The sequence below is a fragment of the Urocampus carinirostris genome, chromosome 14, assembly GCF_059441175.1.
Source record: "Urocampus carinirostris isolate Australia breed hairy pipefish chromosome 14, RoL_Ucar_1.0, whole genome shotgun sequence".
NCBI classification, from domain to species: Eukaryota; Metazoa; Chordata; class Actinopteri; order Syngnathiformes; family Syngnathidae; genus Urocampus; species Urocampus carinirostris.
Genome location: NC_142362.1, coordinates 5137535 through 5151458, shown reverse-complemented (window position 1 = coordinate 5151458; position 13924 = coordinate 5137535). Strand labels below are relative to the sequence as shown.

The following is a 13924-nucleotide window of genomic DNA, read 5'->3' as shown; positions in this document are numbered from 1 at the left end:
GCTGTCCAGTTCATTGTGCACATTATGAAAAGGTAGAGAGGCGACATGACCAAGTTCAAGTTCTAATTAGTAACAGAAACACTTAATCAATGTAAACAGGGTTCCCGGGGTATCCTTGAAAAGTCTGGAAAGGCATTTAATTTATCTCATTTGTAAGTCGCGTAGCGTCTGTAAACCCAAAATTATCACAAGATATGCTTTCACAGTTCACAGTTGTCTGCCTCCGTTTAGGACTGTGATAGCCCTGGGGACGAAGCTGTCTCTGAGCCTGTTTGTCCTTGTTTTGAGGGACCTGGAGCGCTTATCAGAGGGCAACAGTCTCAAATCGGTGGTGGCCCAGGTGGGAATTGCCTTTTCTAGTGTTAATTGCTCTGCTACAGTTTCACAATCGAGTACTGTTTTCTAGACTGGGTAGGGAGCAGCTGATGATCTTTTAGGCTGTTTTAAAGACTCTGTATGTTTGGTATGTTGCACGGAATCCAAAGTGTCAGCTCTTCCTGCACAATTTAAGGATAAAGATGATGAAATGTCAGCTAGCACTCCAATTGAAAGATGCCACTCCACCTTTTCCTTTGTCAAAGCGGCTCCATTCAGCCAAATAAGTCCACTGGTGCTGATGTTGCATTTTGCTCCCCCCCTGCAACCGATCCTCCTTTTAAGTCGGCTTGCCGTGTGACCGACGACATCCATCCGCATTACACGGCTGTGTTGCCGCGTCTATTCCGCTTCCTTTATCACCGATGAACTGAAAGTGACACTTTCTGGGATGAAACTAAGGACATTTCTGTGAGATCTGCTTAACTGTGGTGTACAGATGCCAATTGCATGTATTGTTTTTTTGTTTCTCTCCGTCAGACATCTGAATGTCATTCCGACCATGTCATGTCAATATAGATGTTTAAAATCTGGAAGGAGTCCAAATGATTAAAATTGGATCATTTAGTAAACATTTTCACTGCACAACTGCTATTTAAGGTCAACAAAAACATAGTGCCAGAAAACATCCAAAAATGATTCATCCGGAAAGAGGGAAATTATAAATTAAGGGGCTGTAGTAAATTCATAATCCCAAAGGTGAGAACCACCAGGAAAAGGATGTGTGTGTCTGTGTGTGGAGTCAAACTTTGGAACAATTTACAAGACGAGATCAAACAATGTCCAACTATTCACGTCTTCAAATTTAAATGCAAAAAAACATTACTGGCGGAATACAGAGATGAAGAAAATGGCGTATGCGCGATACGAGAGATTGGGAATAGTGCGTCAACAACTATGGTCAACTTTGTTGTTATTGTTGCTATTCTTATATCATTTCTGTTATTATTAATATTATTAATATTGTTGTTATTATCATTGGTGTATTTAATAGGGAAGATCAAGTGGTAGGGAATATAAGCATCTGCTTCTTACTACCCCTTTTCGAACATATTATGTAACATTATTTTGTTGTCGAGTTATTGTTTTTCTTCTGTTTTTATTTTGATCTTCGAAATAGTTTTCATTCATTTATTCATCTTATACATGTTAAAAGTTTGTATTAGGGCTGCACAATTTGGGGAAAACACCTACCGAAAAATTCAGACTATAAGCCGCCACATTTTCCCCAAGCTTTCAACCCTGCGGCTTATGCAACAATTGTTTTGGAATGTGAATAATAACTAATGATAAGTAGGTAGGCTTTTGGTGAAAGGAAGGACTGTTGTTGGGTTTGATTTTCCGAGTTAGGCGCCACTTATTTCGGAGAGAACATCGTTAGGCGTCACCCCCAAAAATACGCAGAGAGGAGATATGGCGAAAAGGGAACGCGCTGGCAGGGAAGTCTGAACTAGAGCTAAGATTCATGGCCCGAACCCGAACCCGAACCCGAGGCAATTTCGGGCCGGGTCGGGCCTGAAATGTCAGTCATACGGTCGGGTCGGGTCGGGTTCGGTCCTGCTTTTTTTTTTTTTTTTTTTTTTTTTTTTTTTTTTTTTTAAATTAATTAATAATTATAAATATATGTTCATTAAAAATATATACTTAAACTATGTATGGATACTAGACCAAGGAATACTTGTTATAAAATAAATAATTTGGATAAAACGGAGAAGGAGCTGTAATTGCTTTTAACGGAGCCAGAGCATGCTCTGTGCACGTGACGTGACGTGACGTGACGTGAATGCTGTCCTCTTAATAATCTTCCCCTCCGCAAATTCGCGTGATTTTGGCCTGGTATCCCCGATATGGAGTCGGACCAACAAGAAGTTAAGGATAAACTCAAGAGAGGAGAACTGACGAGGAAAACGCACTCTGGTAAGAGTTTTAATAAGCGTTTTATATAGAATACGATCGCTTTTGTCGGAAGTGTACATTGACGTTGGTGACATTTTCATCCGCGTTAAAAAACGCAATTTGCAGAATAAAATCACGCTTTATTGTTTAAATAAACGCGTTATATAGACTAGGATCTCCCAATTATTATAATTAGCTCGCTTTATTGTTTTAATAAGCGTTTTATATAGAATACGATCAGGGGGGGGGGGGATTTGCATAGGAGTCGGAAAAGGGCACAACACGTCAACACCCCCTCAATGATAGTGCCGCGCTAAAATCTTAAGGACGTACTACTACTGCTGCTGTGGATTATGGCCCAATGATCAAGTCGTCAAAATGACGGACGCCCTTAAATGTTTTCGCTACCTCAAAAAAAAAAACCCGTCAATGACAGATTGTCGCTTAATGTAACATCTGCAGTGCAGACACAGAAATATAAAAGATGTAAATGTTTATACAGTTTTATTTCACTTAGGCCTAGATGTTGTAACAAAAGGCAGAGTTTAATTTGTTATCATAAATCACCCCTCCTTATAAATAAAATATGTAATTTCGGGCCCCCTCGGGCCGGGCCAGCAAATCCAGTTAATTAGTCGGGCTCGGTCCGGGTCGGGTTTAATACCCCTCGGGCCTGCGTCGGGCTCGGGTGCTTTTTTTGGGCCCGATCTTACCTCTAGTCTGAACCAGGAGGAAATAATATTTGTAGGGATGCAACAAACGATTGATTTCATAATCCGTGAATCTGTCGGGTTTTTTCCCGATTAATCAATGAATCGGTTTTCTAATTTCCCTCCTTTTTATTCAAATATTGAAGTTTTGGACAGATAGACGATAGTGCTCAAAACTAAATATTATATGATGTATAACAATAAAAATAATAAGTATTTGTCAATTAACAATGCATAGAGATGTATGCTATACACGTGCAAATATATAAGATACTCTCTTCTTACCACCTTATTCAGGGATCATATTAAATTTGGACTTACATACAAAACAAAAATAAAAAGAAATACTTTTGTATTCGTGTCAATTTTTTTTTATTATCCACAAAACAAAATGTAAACAAACCCACTTTTCAAAATGTTGTCAACCAATTTTGGAATATGATAAACATTGGCAAAATTATATATGCTCGAGAATTTGCCCCTTGGGTGGGGTTTAACATGTCATTATTATTCTTTTTTTTTTACTTTATTTATTTTATACTTATGTTCTGCTTATTTTTCTCTGTAGATTTGTTTCAATCACTAAAAAATTGAAACTTCCATGTCAATTTTGTTTATAAATGCAAAGTTCACAATGTAGTATATCATTTTTTTTAACATAGCTTTTATCATAAAAGCTGATTTAGTGCCCTCTGCCAGTTGGAAGCGGTACTACAATTCCCAGCGTTACAACGAAATGGTGTGCACTCTAATTTGCATTGATTTAACCTTCTTGGTGCCTCATGAATCACGTTATACAACAAATCGATGATCTAATTAGTTGCCAACGCTTTTATTCACGGATTTTAATCGATTTGGTCAATTCGTTGTTCCAGCCTTTTTTTTTTTTTGACATTCTATTCATGCAAAAAAAGAAGAATGAACAATTCCATCAAATTGGTTCCATTTTTTCTGTAATGCTTCTCAAGTCACATGTATTTTATACTAGGGCCATCACCACCCTAAACAAGCACGTAGCATCTAAGCTTCTTGTTTTTGTCCTTGTTTTTTCCCTTTTTTTTCCAGTGGGCCAGATTAAAAATCCCGATGGGCCGTATGCGGCCCGCGGGTCGTAGTCTCCTTATCCAAGGACTAGCAGTTAATAGGTGAGGGAGGTCACAAGTCGGGCGAGGACAATCTCTTTGCTTCATGGCCCGGATATCGAGGTCATTGTCAGTGCCACGATACCGCGGCAGATACTCCATCAAGCCCAGATGAATGTGTACTTTGCAGCTCCTTCAAGGCGTCGATGTCGGTGAGACCGAGGTCAGATCGGTGATGAGCTCTGTATTTACATTTAATCCATTTAATACTCTGCTTCACTGAATTAAATATGCCTGTTTAAGGAGTACAGTAGACCCCTAGATTACGGCCATAGCTAGCGTATGATATTTTCACATTAAATATCTATCATTGTATACGATTTCCCCATGTTTTATACGTTTTATTGATCATTTAAAATTGTGTACGCCACATAAAAATATTTTGTGCTGTAAATTCTAAAAAAAAACTGGATATTTATTAGAGCCACGTGAACTCCTCTATCCACGATGCTCTAAATGTATTTTTACGTTATGTAGCGTCATCAATTTTGTTCGCTTCTTTTGAATCTTTCTTCTGGGCCTGAGGTTTTGGCTTGATTCCTAAGCCCTTATCCATTTTTCTTGTGTTCTCTATGCGTCTGCTTTGGAAAAGTATATGCAAATGCGCGACTTTATAACATTCGGGAAAGTCCGGAAGCACAAAGTTGTTCGATGTAGGCTTCTGATTGGCTGCCGAGTATGCAGAATGCCAAACGAACCGAAATTCCAAAATTTCCAAACAGAACGAATATTTCGGAAACGGAAAAAAGCAAACGTTTGATTTGAAAAAAAAAAAAAAACTTTATTTTTTCTTTTTCTTTCTTTTTTTTTTTTTTCTTGAAAAAGTTGCCGGCCACCCAGGCAGAGACGTTTTGTAAGTTGTACGCCCAACGTAAAAGATACACGCCCCGGGCGTACGGGCGGGCATTTTTTCAGACACTGGCATAGCCAAGGTATTCCTTGTAAGGAGTTCGGTGTAATATTTAAAGAACACAGTTTCCACTAGAGTTAACAGTTGTCGCTGAGGATTCCTTAAATAATCTATGATGATGAAAACCCACTGAATAAACTGTAAACTCCCCAACAAATGCCAGCCAAGTACACGGAGCAATTTAGGTAAGCAGTAGGAGTGGTCAGATTTGATTTGGCCCACTACGCTTAAGGGAACTACTGTACAACTGGAACTTTTTGTTTGCTGTATTTTGTGACATTTTTACAAAAAACAGCACTGTAGTTTGCAATAATCTGTGGTCTGTGCAGCCCTCTGAGACTCTTTGTGATTAAGGGCGTCACAAATAAACATGGCTTCACTTGACTGAGGTTTTGAGTTTTTCCCTTGCCCTCATGTAGGTTTTAGATCAGGTGATGGTGTCATAATAGTCAGTAGTTTGAATTGTCTGTGGTCTGTGCAGCCCTTTGAGACTCTTTGTGATTAAGGGCCAAACAAATAAACCTGACTTGACTTGAATTTAACTTGCCGATAGGTGTAGGAACCCTGGCTATGCTATGCCTCCTGACGTTATTGATAATGATCCATATCATTCGGTCCTTAAACAGAACCCATTAAAATTGTATCCCTGGGGGTCTACAGTTTTTATGCATATTCATTGAAAGTGACAATAAGCGGGACACGCATATCCCAGGAAACGTTTCAAAATAAACCGACTATGGTGACGGTGATCGATGACGCCGCCTCAAAACGAATCCACCCCCAGAATACTCAACTTCAGCAAATCTCTCCAATGAAAAGTTCCTGCGCGCTTCCCTCATAAACGCGGCCAGCCATTACTCTCGGAGTAGGCGTTGCTTTCCGGTGGGCCGCAGATGAATTATGGAGAACCGGAGTTTTTGTCATGCCAGCAGAATCTCAAAAACGAGCTTTTAAGGAGGGGGTCACATTGCCCAACCTCTGATGCAAGCTTGATGAAGTATCATTTCAAGAGGAGACTCAAGACCCAGTTTTCTAATATGGCGTTTAATCGAGTATGTCAGGACCAGAACGGAAACGGGACCCAATTGCGTTTCTCACAAGTTGAAAGAGGTAAACATGCCATTATTATTTTTCATTTTACCGTAGTTACCGTAAATTCCGCACTATAGAACGCACCTGATTATAAACCGCACCCACCACATTTTAAGAGGAAAACCGATTTTGTACTTAAACAAGCCCCACCTGTATATAAGCCGCATGCGCCCACATTAAAAAATATTACACAAACACAAAATTAACCCAAACCCGGCTTTAAGTCCCGCGATTGAAACCAAATGTCCTTCATTAAAGTACACAGTCCAAAAATCACAGCCGGCAAAATGAACGGAAAATGATGCCGGTACTTAAGGTTTGATGCAGACCTGCAGAGTCCGGGTCCCGTTGAAAGTAATCCAAGGAAAAAAGTGTATATTTCCAAAGGTAAGGGTGAAAAAAATATATCCACTATTGTCCGCCCCGTCCACAAACAGGTCTCACCTTTACCACACTTCCCGTCACCACGTGTTTGTTCCGCCTCTTCTTTTTCATTCGCCCGTGCAAAACCTGTCAGAATAAGTGTCTAAAATAAATACAAATAAATACATTACAAATACATATTATACATGGTTACACATATTTACAAAGAAAGACGGTACACCGAGAGAGTTTTCAAAGCTTTAATAATAATAATATAACTTTCATCCCAAACGGTGCCTATGACAGGGCAGTTAATGGTAGCAACACGCTAGCAACACGCTTGCGACACAGTAAACGGGTCTGTTAAAAAAACATACCGTACTTGTAAAAATCACGGTAAACCGTCCTCATCTTCCTCATTAGAACTGAAGCCATCAAAGTCGTCTTCCTCAGTGTCAGAAAAAAACTTTGTCATATAGACGTCGTCCCACGCTCCCGCAGCCTCACTCGCGCTGTCACTGTCGCTGGAACTCTAATCCACTCCTGATTCTGTGCCCTCCTCTCCGTCACGCAGCAGACCGGCTTTTCGGAACCCGTTGGTGATGGTGGATTTTTTGATGCTGCTCCTCGCTGTCAGGATCCACTGGCAGACTTGCAAAAAAGTTGCCTTTCGCATGCAGCCAGTTTTAGTGAAGTTGCAGTCTTCCTCGGCGCATATATTCCACCGGTCTAAATCTTACCTTTACTACTCGAGCGCCGCTGGCAGCCGTTAGAAAAATGACATAAATTGGCCGCATCACTGAATAAGCCGCAGGGTTGAAAGTTTGGGAAAAAAGTAGCGGCTTATAGTCCGGAATTTACGGTATTTAATTTTTTTTCTCTGTACTTCTGCAGCACTTTCTGTTCCCTTGAAAAATTCTTAACTTTAATTCATGATGAAATAGGTTCAACTTTGTAGTATTTGACTTTCATGCTAATTTTGTTTGTAATGTTGCAAAATTCGTTAGGGTAAAAAAATGTAAGATTACTTTTTTACAAAAACTGTCTCGCCGCCCTCTGATGGACCAAAGTGGTACTACAACTCTCAGCATCACAACCGGATTGTATGCACTCTTATTATCGATTTAACATACTTAGTCAAGTCATACTTATTGTTTCGCCCTTTATTACAAAAAGTCTCAAAGGGCAACAACAACCTTAACAACAAAATAGCAAGTAAAATATAACATAAGCGATAAAAAAATATATTTTTTTCGGAACGGGAATTTTTAAGCAAAATATGGAAAAAGTACATAGTGTGTGTCTTGGTTTACATAGATTCCGAATGCCAAATATGGTTTATATATATGCTAATAACTTTGTAATGTAAAGTTCATACTCAAGTGACTCTTGCCTAGCAAAACAAAAGCGAGCGAGGAGCTAGGAATCATATGGACTGAACCATTTCAAGGCATTCGAGTGTTCATATATTTGTTTTGTTTTCTTTTTCCTTTTTTAAAATTTCAGATAGCGTTTTTTTTTTTTTTATATTCAAGCCTATCATGTCCTTTATGAAGCGTTTCAACTTAGTGGGTCTTAAATCTTGTGACACAACGAAACGAAGATCTAATAAGTCGTCAACACTATTCACAATCCATTGATTTTATCGATTTGTTGTTGCAGCCTCAGTAGTATATCGTAAAAGTTGTTAACACGAAGGTGTCTGATTTCCCAGGATCCTCCGGCGTTCCGTAGGAGGTTTGAGCACTGAGCACGCTCGGCCCTACACTCGGATCTCCGGAGGCGCCTTGTATTTCGCTTTGTCATCAATCAGAACTGTCGTGTAGATTTTAGACCGTAAAGAGAAAAGTGGCAAGCGCTCAGCAACCAAAAACGAACCAAAAAAAATATACTTCAGTGGTCACAATCTTGTTGCCTTTTTTTTCGGACTCTATGCATTTCATTATGAAAGACGCCACATCATCAAAATGTGATTTAGTGCCTCTGTGTAATTTGTGATGACTGGACAACTCCGATTGGGACTCTTTGAACAATATTGAATGATTTAAAGGGACAGTGTGTTGTATTTACCGTATTTTCACGACTATAAGGCGCACCTAAAAGCCTTTATTTTTTTCAAAAGCTGACCATGCGCCTTATAATACAGTGCGCCTTATATATGGATCAATATTAAGTCGCAAAGTCTTGCAACTAAGGCAAGCAGCCGCCGACTAGATTTTCTCCCGAAGGCGAAGTCGTCCGTGGTGTATGCTGGGATTTATATACCGGCGTTTCATTGACTAACCAATGTGTCAATCATCATTCGAATCAGTCACTATTGGCTAAAGTTATTCGGAGGTAAAGGGGGCGGATCCTTTTTATCATTTACAGGCTCGCATAGGCTAAAGGGGCGAAACAAAGCCTGTAATTGGGCGAAAAAGATGAATGTGAATCACACGTTGGGTTGCACTACGGCATCGAGAAAACATTTTTTACTACTCTGTATTTGTAAATATTTTACTCTCCTGGATTTACTACACTCACGGTTGTAAGAAGACCACGGTTGCGTATTATTATTGAACGTGATGGCTGCAAGAGAACTTAGGTGAGCTATGCGGCTTTATATTTTCCCAGTATCTTGTTTTAGAACAATCTTGATGTTTCTGTGATGAGTCTATTTTTAAACTACATTCAATTCAAAGTGTTTATTGTCATATGCACAGTAAAGAACCCCGTTTCCCTGCACAATACAATTCTTACTTTGCTGTCCACACAGTGGCCAGCAAAAAATAAAATGGAAACTAAGAAATGTTTGGCATTTCTTGAATCCCAAGACTTTAACCTTCCGAAAGATATTTGCAACGATGCATTTGAGTGACATGGTACAGACACTGTTTCCGTACATGTCTGAGACACGTATTTGCTTCTTTGCAAGCCTCCGGAATGTTAAGGGGGTAATCAGTTGGGCTGAATCATCTGACTGTTTTGTCGACGTTCCCATTGTAGCGCCTTATAATCCGGTGCGCCTTATGTATGGAAAATATAGGACCAAAAACTATTTTTTTGGGGGTGCGCCCTATAACCTGGAGCGCCTTATAGTGCGGAAAATACAGTAGTTCCTCTTAGTGGTACTATTTAGAGTGGGGGCCCTCATTGGCTTCAAAAATGTCACCAATTTTTGAATTTATGAAGAAATGTACATGCAGTCATTTACATGTAAATTTACTGTGATTAATCTCATTTAATAGGTTTTGAAACGCTAACGACTAATGCAAAATACTGTAATCTATGTGTTCCCTGTTTTAAGCACTACAGACGCTTCCCTACTTACAAACGAGTTGAATTTTTTTGGTTAGGTTAAAATGCAAGTTGCTTCAGTGCTAAATTTTGTTTAAGGTTTATATAAGTATGTTTAAGGCTTGTATACAGAACCTGTATTATTTTGAACTATGAAATAAACATTTCATGAAATAATATGCTCTATAAAGCTAAATCAAGTGAAGTTTAACTTACTTTTAGAAGATGGGCTTCAAGAGATAGGCGACTTCCTCCTCTGGGGTTAAAAAGTGGCCGAAAAAAAGCAATCCAACCTTTTACTCAACCGCATCAAGCTTTCTTATTCCACTTTCATTTCACAAACTTCAGCTGGTCCAGAACTCTCCTGCCTGCATTATCACTAAAACCCTGTCTCGCCATCACATCACCCATCTCCTTTAGCAACTCCACTGGCTCCCAATGAACCAAAGAAAAATCTACAAAATCCATCTGTGCACCTACAAGGCCAACCATAACCTTTCCCCTGCCTACCTCTCAGACCTCCTTCACATTGCCACGCCATCCGGCAGCCTCAGATCTTTCTCCTCCCTTTATCTCACTATACCCGCTGCCCCTCTCAGCCTTATGGGGAGCAGAGCTTTCAGCCGTTCTGCCCCCCAGCTCTGGAACTCATTACCACCTGACCTCCGGAATTCAGCCACACTGTCCACCTTCAAATCAGGACTCAAAACCCACCTCTTTAGACTTGTCTTTTGGTATTTATTACTTGCTCGTTTTATTCCCGTTTTATTGTTCGATAGTCTGGGTACAGCGACCTTTGAAGTCAAATCTATTATTATAAAAGATATGAACAGAATCAGTGACTAAGGGGGGTAGCCTCAAGTCAAGTCAAGTCATTTTTATTTGTATAGCCCTAAATCACGAAGAGTCTCAAAGGGCTTCACAGATTATTACACTATATTACACAGACTATTTTTTTATTTATTTATTTTTTTTTCAGCCGACGAGAAGAGTAGGTTATTCATATGCTATGGAGTAGAAGTGAGTTTTAAGTTTAGATTTAAACATTTCCACTGAGGTTGCAGATCGGATCTCAGGGGGAAGAGTATTCCACAGCACCGGTGCCCGGATGGAGAACGCTCTCGAACCAGCAGAACACTTCTTTGCTCTTGGGATCACCAGAAGACCGGCACTCTCAGATCGTAGGCTTCGGACCGGGACGTAGGGGCAAATCAGATCTGAAAGATAAGAGGGAGCAAGTCCATGGATGATTTTGTACAATACTAAGAGAACCTTGAAATCACATCTATGGCTAACTGGGAGCCAATGCAGGTTAGCCAAAATCGGTGTTATGTGATCGTACTTTTTTGTCCTAGTTAAAAGCCTCGCTGCGGCATTTTGTACCAGCTGAAGTGACTTGATTCTAGAGGGAAGTGTTGGAATTAAATATCAAAATGCACCGTTTACCAAATTGTTCAAATTAGTTATCTGACTCCATTAACCAAACAGAACCTACATTCACCCAACAATTTATGCGCGCTCGTTTTTTGAGGGAAAAGATGAACAGGAAGCCGACATTTCCACTCGGGGGCAGATTTATTTCCCCTAAAAATTTAACTAAGTGTACTCCATCGAAAACGACCAAATTAGTGACGTTGGCGTCTCTGGGAAGCCTTCTTCTGAATTCCTTTAGCTTTCTCTTCTTGGTCCGCGTCTCCCCGCAAGATGGCGTCTCGGCTCCTCCCATGGGCGTGCCAAGGAATTGTTTTGCGCCCACCGTTCTCACGACACAGGGCCTTGTTCTCAAAACAACGCCTGCCGTCCTCCGTCAGAGTCCTGTTATCAAAATTCCCTGCACAAAATATTCTGCATTTGGAACAGACTGCCTCGACATTAAACTAAAGCCCAGTCAGTGAATATCTTTTGCATTAAATGTAATTTGTAGTAAATCATATAAAATCCTTTATAGTCAAATGTATAAAATCCTTCAGAAGCCAACTTGAGACAAATTCGACTTACCGACGGCTATGCGTACAAAAATCAAGAACCAGTCATACAGCCCGGGTAAGACTGTCCAGTACCCCATACTCCTGAAGCACCCCCCTCAGGCCTCCCCAAGGAACAAGGTCGAATACCTTCTCCAAGTCCACAAAACACAAACTCCTGTGCACCCTCGAGGACCCTGCAGAAGGTGTAGAGCTGGTCCTCTGTTCCACGGCCCAGATGAAAACCTCAATGCTCCTCCTGAATCTGAGATTCGACTTCCTGACGGTCGTAAATATCTCTTCCAAAATGGAGGGTAGCATTTTACCTAGAATGTAAATATTTCCCGTCTCTACAATTTGCTCGCCATTAGAAGGAGCAAATTGAATAACATGGTGGGGGAGTTACGTGGGCGTGTATATGAAAGGGTGGCAGAACTCCGTGGCCCTTTCTACCTTGGCTCATCAGTTTCAATCAGACGGCGAGACGGGCCCTCCCCTTTGGCCCCCCCACGCATGTAATCCATTACGGTGCATTACCTGTCCGGCACCTAGAGAGACGGCACCTCAGGATGCATTAGATCAAGAGAGGTGGCTTTTTTCCTGACCATTTGGTGCTCCAATTTCTATAAAATGTCATTTTCTTTTCTGAAATAATCAGCGAGCCGCCAAAGGTTCATTGAGAAAAGTAATGGGATCGGAGGACGGTGTCAGTAGCGCTCAACGATATAATAATAACTTATATAGGTACCGAGAGATGATCTTCAGAGTTTCACCCATCTTATTCTTGATTTACTTTCAAGTTTTGTATCTTGCTTTTATAGTGTCCAATATTTCCAGGGTTTTGGGAAGCTGGCAAACTGTGACATATTTTGACCAGTTTTTTGTTCATGTTTAGATGGTCTTAAGTCTTAGTAGATTATATTCCTTCACATTTTTTCCTTTGACATGACCCAATAATGCAGTGTCTATTTCATCAGGAGTGGCTTTCTAATGAACGTTTTTCCAGGCACGATGTATTGTGTACAGGAAATATTTGAGTTTTTTTATTTTGTTTGTCCCGTTCCTCCCCAAGCCAGTTTTTGAGTAGGGGTTTGCTCCCTCACCTGAAACGGATGGCACTGATTTATATGGTTACCAGTAGCGGAGCGTCCTGATCTGACTCCGATACAGCACCTTTATCCTCTGGTCATCATTGTTTTTCGGTGTAAAGTATAACCACGCTCCTCAAAGATAAGCCGGATCTTGGCATTGATTGGGAGCAGCGTATGTGTGACAATACTGATACTAGATCATAAATCGCTGGGGGAAAACTCCTATGTTCTGAAATTTTGAGTAGGCCTGTTTTGTTTATGTTTACATCATACAATATGCATTGCATCACTTGTGGCCTTTATATTTTTCTGTAAAAACAAACTTTGTGATAATGACAGCAAGTGATCCCAAGAGCCAAGAAGAGATCCGCAGGTTGGAGAGCATTGTCCATTTGGGCCCCGGTGCTGTGGAATGCTCTTCCCCTGAGATTCGATCTGCAACCTCAGTGGAAATGTTTAAATCTTTTTATTCTATAGCATATGAATAACCTATGTTTTATGTTGACAATATCTGTGTATAATTTGCCCTCATGTAGGTTTTAGATCAAGGGATGGTGTCATAGTCTGTGGTTTGCAATAATCTGTGGTCTGTGCAGCCTTTTGAGACTCTTTGTGATTAAGGGCATCACAAACAACATGGCTTGACTTGACTTGAGGTTTTTGAGTTTTCCCTTGCCCTCATGTAGGTTCTAGATCAGGGGATGGTGTCATAATACTCTGTGGTTTGCAATAATCTGTGGTCTGTGAAGCCCTTTGATTCTCTTTGTGATTAAGGGCGTCACAAATAAACATGACTTGACTTTGTTTCAATCGTGGGGTTTTTGTCATCTTGGTCTTAAATATAATTCCAAAAGGCATTAGAAAAAAGTCTTGAAAAGTCTTGAATTTAACTTGCATTAAGCTGGAGGAACCCTGAAAGAGTTGGAAGACCTTCAGGGGTGGATAACTGATCAAAGTTGAACAAAATCGAATATGATGGTGTAGAGGAAGAAGAAGCATAGCGGACAGAGACAAATGAGCAAAGGAAATGGGTGGTGCAGAAAGAGCTTGGTCTTCTCAGCAATTTTAATGAAAACTCATCTGCAACACTTTGCATATTCCAAAA

General features: G+C 40.3%; 1 protein-coding gene across 4 annotated transcripts in view; it reads left to right on the top strand.

Annotated features, from left to right (window-relative positions):
* Nucleotides 1–13924, top strand: part of adarb1b (adenosine deaminase RNA specific B1b) — a 160091-nt gene that overhangs the window by 106762 nt on the left and 39405 nt on the right. The window contains exon 1 of one of the 4 annotated variants that reach the window (XM_088352920.1): nucleotides 233–340. The exons of the other annotated variants lie outside the window; for them this stretch is intronic. The gene's annotated coding sequence lies outside the window, so the exon portion shown is untranslated. Of the gene's footprint in view, nucleotides 1–232; nucleotides 341–13924 lie in introns of those variants that run through there. 4 annotated transcript variants of the gene reach the window in all.